Source organism: Cebus imitator, unplaced genomic scaffold, assembly GCF_001604975.1.
Source record: "Cebus imitator isolate Cc_AM_T3 unplaced genomic scaffold, Cebus_imitator-1.0 Scaffold344, whole genome shotgun sequence".
In the NCBI taxonomy this organism is placed as follows: Eukaryota; Metazoa; Chordata; class Mammalia; order Primates; family Cebidae; genus Cebus; species Cebus imitator.
Genome location: NW_016107659.1, coordinates 641057 through 649387, shown reverse-complemented (window position 1 = coordinate 649387; position 8331 = coordinate 641057).

Genomic DNA, 8331 nt, shown 5'->3' with positions numbered 1-8331 from the left:
TGTGTGTGTGTGTGTGTGTGTGTGTGTGTGTGTGTGTGAGAGAGAGACAGTGAGAGAGAAAGGGAGCAAAAGAGGGCTGGGAGTGGGAGTTTGGGAGCTAGGTTGAATATTGAAGCCTTTGTTTTGAAAAAGCCCAGATAGACAAAAAAGATTTTAAAAATTCTAGCCACAGACCCCTGCTCTGATCTGTGGAGGTATCTGATGCACACAGATTATGATAAGATCCCTTCTTAGATGAAAATGCGAGGCCCAGTAAGTCCATGGGCTCTGGTTGTATATCCGTCTTAGTGACCCTCAGCTGTAAGCGCCATCAGTAGACTTTCAACACAAAAAACCCCAATAAGTATAAGACGATTCTAAGAATGAGTGCGTGGATTAAAAATAGCTTAGATAAATGTTAAATAATCCAAAGAAGGTACCAAACAGTGTATAATCTCATTTCTAAATACTAGTTTTTAAAAAATATGTTTACAAATGAACAGATCATTTTTGATGTTACCTAAGACTCTAGGAACTGATGGGGATGGAAAAGGTGAAAAAGGAAATAGACTGCAATTAATATATTTTTTAATTTAAATACAAATGCCACATATCAGTTTAACTTTTATAATGAAAAGATTAATTAATTCTGAACATACAGGTTGGATACGATATGAATTGTGTGATGTAAGTGGTTTATGAACCACTTCCCAACCAGTAAGTCATGGGGATGTACTGGGTTGCCTCTAAACCAAACTTTCCCCAGGGTAGAAGAAAAAAGCAAGTGTCCTTGATGGAAAGGTATTGGGCTTGGCAATGGGACAGGCATAAATTTGGAACCTGGCTCTATCACCTAATATGCAACTGTGCAGAACTGAGGATGTTAACCTCTGAGCCTGTTTTCTCAACAAAACATGGAAATAATGCCCACTTTCTAGTTAGTTTTTAGGATGGAATCAGATATGAAAGCAGCTCTTTTTACTATTTTTAAATAGTAGGTGGCGGCAATATAGATAATTTGTTTTTATCTGATAGAGTTTGGATAATTGACCCCATCTCCTGTTGAACTGTAATCCCCAATGCTGGAGGTCGTGTTGGTGGGAGGCGTTTGGGTCATGGCTTGGTGCTGTCTTTGTGTTAACGAGTTTCTGGCTAGATCTGGTCATTTGAAAGTGTGTGGAACCTCCTCTCTCTCTCTCTCCCCCACCCGACCTCTCCCCAACCCTGCTTTCTCCATGTGATATGCCTGCCCTGCTTCACCTTCTGCCAAGAGTAAAGGCTTCCTGAGGCCTCCTGAAGCCAAGCAGATGCTGGCGCTGTTTCCTGTACAGCCTGCAGAACTGTGGTAAGCCCATTAAAGCTTTCTTATAAATTCCCATCTCAGGTATTTCTTTATAGCAGTGCAAGAACAGCCTAATTCATTACCTATGGTCTCATTCTGCATCTGCCCCCAACATAGCAACTAATATTAATTGATTGATTTCACAAATACTTGTGAACTCCAAATATCTGAGACAGGCCTCAGTCAATTTAGAAAGTTTATTTTGCCAAAGTTAAGGACGCATACCCATGACACTGCCTCAGGAGGTTCTGGCTACACGTGCCCAAGGTGGTCGGGGCACATCTGGGTTTTATACATTTTAGGGAGACATGAGACATCAGTCAATATATGTAACATGTACATTGGTTCTGTCTAGAAAGGCGGGACAACTCCGAGCAAGGAGAGCGATTCCAGGTTACAGGTAGGTAAGAGACAAATGGTTGCAATCTTTTGAATTTCTGATTAGCCTTTCCAAAGGAAACAATCAGACATGCATTTACCTCTGTGAGCAGAGGGTTGGCTTTGAGTTCTGTCCGTCCTTTGCCCACAAGAAATTTTCTTGTGAGAAAGGTACTTAGGTTTTTTATCTTAGCAGCTATCTTTTTAAGGAATAGAATGGGAGGCAGGTTTGCCCTAAGCAGTTTCCACCTTGGCTTTTCCTTTTGGCTTATTGATTTGGGGGTCCCAAAGCACTTGCTTCTAAATTCTACGAAATAGAAACTCATTTAATTTTAGAAGACTCCTAGGAGGAAGGGGTACTGTGATTATTATCCACCCCCCCATATTTTTTTTTTTTTTTGACGGAGTTTCGCTCTTGTTACTGAGGCTGGAGTGTAATGGCGTGATCTCGGCTCACCGCAACCTCCATCTCCTGGGTTCAAGCAATTCTCCTCCCCCCGTCTCCCCCTTAGCTAGGATTATAGGAGTGTTCCTTTTTCCCCATATTTTTTTTTTTTTTTTGACGGAGTTTCGCTCTTGTTACTGAGGCTGGAGTGTAATGGCGTGATCTCGGCTCACCGCAACCTCCATCTCCTGGGTTCAAGCAATTCTCCTGCCTCAGCCTCCTGAGTAGCTGGGACTACAGGCGTGTGCCATTATGCCCAGCTAACTTTTGTATTTTTAGTAGAGACGGGGTTTCACCATGTTGACCAGGATGGTATCGATCTCTTGACCTCGTAATCCACCCGCCTCGGCCTCCCAAAGTGCTGAGATTATAGGTATGAGCCACCGTGCCCGGCCCACCCACCCCCCATTTTACAGATGAGAAAACTTAGGCACAGAGAGGTCAAACAATTTGCCCAGAATCACAAAGCAAGCAAGTGGTGAAGCAAAGATTCCAGGCCGCACATTGAACACAGTGCTTGCTCTTAGTCTCTGTGTGGTGCCTGGCTCTATGCAAAACTGGAAATACAGCCCAGTGTCTGTAAAACTGTAAACCAAAAATAAAACTCAACACCTTCCCCACTCCCCAGGGCACTCTAAAATTTGACCTGGAAGACTGCTTCAGGCCATGATGTACAGTGGGGGCTGCAAGTGCCTCTTTATACCCCTCCAGCATCAATAGCAACACAAGCCTGAAGTCTGACAAGAAACTTTTATAGTCTATGCTCTCTAAAGCCTGCTACTTGAAGACTTCAGCTGCATGATAAAACCTTGGTCTCCACAGCTCCTTATCATAACCCAGACATTCCTTTCTACAATAATAACCGTGATAATAACTCTTTCAACTAATTACCAATCAGAATAAGCTAAAATCTACCCATGACCTGGAAGCCACCCTCTCCCTTTGAGTTGCCGTGCCCTCCAGACCAAACCAGTGTAAATCTTGCGTGTATTGAGTGATGTCTTCTGTCTCCTTAATGTATAAAAGCAAGCTGTACCCCAACCGCCTTAGGCACACGTTGTCAGGACCTCCTGGGCTGTGTCACGGGGTGTCCTTAATCTTGGCAAAATAAAATTTCTAAATTGATTGAGACTTGTCTCGGATACCCTTTGGTTTACAAAACAAATGGCTGTCTCTGGGGAAATGTGCTGGATATCCAAGTCAGAGCTGCCCTGTGCCCCTTTCTCCTCTCCACAGGTCTGGGAGTTCAATAGGACTAGCTAATTTCCTTTCTTCTAGATAGATGCAGTGAAGAAAAGTTCTGCCCGCCTCAGCTTCAACCACTGCAGAAAATGCTCCACGTGAGCTCCAAGAGCCCAAGTTCAGGCTCTGGGTCACCACATTTGCGTCTCTGCCACCTCAAGGAAAATAGGAAATATTAGATTATGCTTGTGTTTACTGTATTTAATAAACATTTGTTGAGTCTTACTATGTGCTTGGGCCTCTTGGAGTTCATGAGGTGACAGTGTAAATGACCAGTGGCTGCCCTCCAGTATTGTGGCTGGAGATCATTAGGACATAACCAGAAAAATATAAGCAACAATAGGATAATAGATGCTGTTAAGTGAGCTGAAGGATGTGGTTCATCTGTGGAGTAGACCAGTTCAAAGTTGAGTCTGACCACAGGAATGAATAAGAGAAAACTTCCTGGAAGGCTTGACCTTCTTTGCATAATAAAACCTTCAGATAGTTATATTCAATCCTGAAGTTTAGTCCCTGGAGGCATTAGAATACTAGGAAGTTTTTTTTCTGAGGATTAAATTGGCCGTTGTCATTTTGTGAGTGATGGAGATCATTTTTTTCTGAAAATGCTTCCAGAGCTCCTGGACTCTGGGGTAGCCCCTTTTCTGTTTTCCCACATTACCCTTTGTATGGGCACATGTCTACCTTTGCTTCTTGCACATATGTTGTAAGGACCTGCTTAAGCTTCTTTCCCTGATCTTGGGTTTGGAAGGGACAGAGTTAAACCAGATTAAACAGGTTTCTGCTGAAATACTTCCCTGAGCTTGTAGTTATTGCGAATATGCAGGGTTTCCAAAACTTATTTGACCACAGATTCTCATTTCAAAAATGCCTTTTTAAATAACTCGTAATGTGACTGGTGTAAGGTATCTCAGTTACCTCAGCAAATCCATAGGGGTCTACAGCAACCTCAATTCTTGCCTCTTCAGAAGAAAGAATTCAACTGAGGGGCATAAGGCAGGAAAAGAGACCAAGGCAAGTTTCAATGCAGAAGTGGAAGTTTATTAAAAAGGCTTTAGAACAGGAAAGAAAGGAAAGAACACGTGGAAGAGATCCAGTGGGTTACTTGGAGAACAAGTGTGGTGTTCACCTTGATCCTGGGACTTCATGGGCTGCCATGTTGTACCCCTTTCCCTTAGGGTGATTCTTTCCTTACGGTGGGCAGCCCAGATGCACAGCGCCTGCCTTTTGGGAGGTGAGCATGTGCAGCGTGTTTAGGAAGTTGTACTCATGCACATCTGAGGCTTTCTTCCATTCTCTGGTGGTATGTCCCAGAAGGTCATGCTCCATTTGTCTCTCAATGTACATTCCCAGGAAGTTGCTTTTCCGGGCGTCTGCATTCTGTGAACACTTTCATGTTAACAGCTGTGGATCAGCAGGACCTTGTCTCTTCCTGGTTCTGGCAGCCGAATTATCATTTTTAGAGGGTCAGTGTGATAATTGTCGATCCATCATCCGACATTCCCAGTGGGTGTGGGGAGAAGAGCCCTTTCCTGCCCCTCTCATGCCTGTTTAACTACCTGTAACAAGACTAGTAATCCAAGAACGCAGTTTTAGAAGCACTGGTAGCTGCAGAGGAGAGCGAAATCATGAGATAAGGCCCCTGTCCTTGAAGAACTCAGAATATAGAGGGGAAGATAAAAGCCTAAACAAGGAATTAGAATTTAGCCCACTAGTGCTGGAAAACAGGTATATACAATGGATATAAGAGAAGAAGAGCAGACAGGGAAAAAACAAGGTCAGAGAAGGCCTCAAAGAGAAGATAACGCAGGGACTAGGGGTTAAATGACTTAATTCACCAGAATAAAGGGAAGTGTCATTCCAGGTAGTGAGCACACATGTGCAAGGGCATGGAATTGTGTAACAGCATGGTCAGTTACGGAGACAGACACTATTTGTATCTAAGGTATGAAGTACTACTAGGAAAATGTCTGTAAATAAGCCTACATAGAGAAGAAGGAGCATGTGCCAAGAATTGTGTCTAGATTTTATCTGGTAGGAGACCATGAGAAGTCATTGAACTGTGGAATAACATCATCAGCTTCCTACTTTAAAGAAAACTGTAGAATCACATTGGAGGATTGACTGGGAGGTTGTGAAACTGGATACAAGTGACTGGTTGGTAAACAACTGGAATATCCAGATGAAAAATGATGAAGAGTAGCCAAGAAATTGGCAATGGAGAAGGAAAAGTGTGAACAAATTGACAGATGATTAAGAGGCAGATTGACTCACACACGGAGAAAGGTGGATGAGGCAAGGATGATTCGGTGGTTTCTAGCATGGACGGACGTTGGTGTTATTATCCAGCAGGGAGAACAAAGTGGACAGAACAGAGCCAGTTTGGAGAGAATAGAATAGCTTCAGTTGGGGGTATATTGATTTTTAGGTTCTTATTTAATTTACAGGTAGACTTACAGGTTTGCAGTTTAGCTAGAGATATATATTTGGGAGTTGTCATCCTAAAAATAGTATCTCAAGCCAAGGGAGTGGATGAGATCACCCAGCAAAGTGAAAAAGGAAATGCAAAGATGTGAGCCAAGTGCAGAACCCTGGAGAACAAATGTCAAGTGAGCCTTGAGGAAGGAGCCAGAAGGTCCCAGTGGAAGGATCTGGCAAGGCCTGGTGGAAATGTGGTCTGGAAATCAGTACATATGTATTGTTCCTGACCCTATAAGGAGTACACGAACCCAGGTAAGAGCTATGCCATGGTGGGAACTCAGGGTCCAGAAGAAAAATCCCAAACTGACAGCTGACCCGCCTGCACGTGGCATTTCTTCCTCTTCCCATATTTGTCAGTCCTTCCAGTTTGTGTCCTGGCTGACTGTCCCTTGTTGTAGTCAGCTCAGGCTGCTATAACCAAACACCATAGACTAGGTGGCTTAAGCAACAGACATTTTATTTCTCATAGTTCTTGAGGCTGGGAAGGCCAAAATCAAGGTGTCAGCAGATAAGGTGTCTAAAGAGGGTCTGCTTTCTGGTTCATAGACAGGAGATTTCTCACTGTGTCCTCACATGGCAGAAAGAGGAAGCAAGCTCTCTCAGGACTCTCTTTAAGGACACTAATCCCATTCACACCGAAGGCTCCATCTTGTGACCTCATCTGATCCTAACTACCTCCCAAGGATCCCACTTCTTACCACCATTACATTAGAAGATGGGGTTTCAACACATGAATTTTGAGCAGGATACAAGCATTCAATCCCAACACCCCTCTAAAGTCAGTGTTAACCCTGTGTGTCCTGTTCTACTTTTGTCTTTGTGTAGCTTACCAGTCTAATGTTTCCTTCCAGTATCAACCCAGGTCTTCTGGCCACTTTGTTAAAAGGTGGACTGGCATTCAGCCTCCTCCTCCAGTTCCAGAGAATCAGGCCAAAAATGACCAGGAAAGACATCAGGGCTTGAGTCATCATCCTAGAAGCCATAGCTGAGACCATAGATGATTTCCTAGCATTTTCCTAGAAGTACTTCATACCTTAGGTACAAGTAGTGTCGGTCTTCATAACTGACCATACTGTTTCACAATTCCATGGTGTAGCACATGGATGAGTAGAAACTGAAAAAGAAGAGGGGAGGGACAAAGAGATATGTGAGCAATAATCTGCTTTTAGGGGACTAAGAGAGGGAAAGGAGCCAGGAGGGGAGGCTGAAAGCAATATTCAGCAAAGAAGTCTGAGGAAGAACCAAGAGAACACAGTGATATGAAAGATAAGCATGGCAACTGTTCAGTGAATGAGGGGAACTAATGGTGCTGAATGCTACAGAGATTGTGAAAGGTGACTTGAGAATAGGCCAGTAGAGTTGGCAAAGCAGAAGTTATGGACAACTCGCTAAAGAGACATTTCAGTCCCGTGATGCTAGCAGAACCCAAATAGTTAAATCAAAAGGGAGTAAAGACAAAAGGGATGCTGTGGTGATGAAAAGAATAAACCTTGTAAAGCATTTGAAGAGATTTATTCTGAGCCAAATATGAGTGACCAATGGCCCATGATACAGCCCACAGAAGATCCTGAAAATATGTGTCCAAGGTGCCTTGGTACAGGCTTCGTTTTATATATTTTAGGGAAACATGAAACATCAGTCAAATACATGCAAAATGTACATGGGTTCAGTCTGGAAAGGTGGGACAACTGGAAGCAGGGGGCTTCCAGGTCATAGGTAGATTCAAAGAATCTGATTGGCAATTGGTTGAAAGAGCTAAGTTATTGCCTAAAGTCTTAGGAATGTCTGAGTTAAGATAAGGGATTGTGGAGAGCAAGGTTTTATCATGCAGATGAAGCCTCCAGATAGCAAGCTTCAGAGAGAATAGATTGTAAAAATGTTTCTTATCAGACTTAAAGAGTCTGTTCCATCAGTATTTCTAAAAGGGAGAAAGGTATGATGAGGCATATCTGATGGTCCCTTCCTGTCATGGCCTGAACTAGTTTTTCAGGTTAACTTTGGAATGCCCTCACTGAGAAGATGGGTCCGTTCAGATGATTGGAAGGCTTAGAATTTTACTTTCGGTTTACAGCTATTTCCAGAAGTTTAATGATGGAGGGAAAAGGTTTAATTAATTTGTTAATTAAATTCTTAAACACCTTTAAAAATTTTTTGAAAGGTATCTAAAGCTGTCCCTAACACCAAGGAATCTGCAAACTAATTGAGAAGATAAGCTATAGATTAAAAATTAACTGAAAATGCAAGACATTGAGAGATTGTTTGGCACTTTCCATACTCAGCCTGTTTTCACTCTACACTTTTATCCTTCTCTAATTTCATTCACTTTCACAGCTTCAAAGGTCACTCCTAACATAGGTCCTATGTACTAATGATGACTCCCAAACTGTGCCTTGGGTCCTGAGCTTTGTGCTGATCTCCAGGATCTCCAGGTCTGTGCTTCAAACTGCATACTGAGGACTTCCGT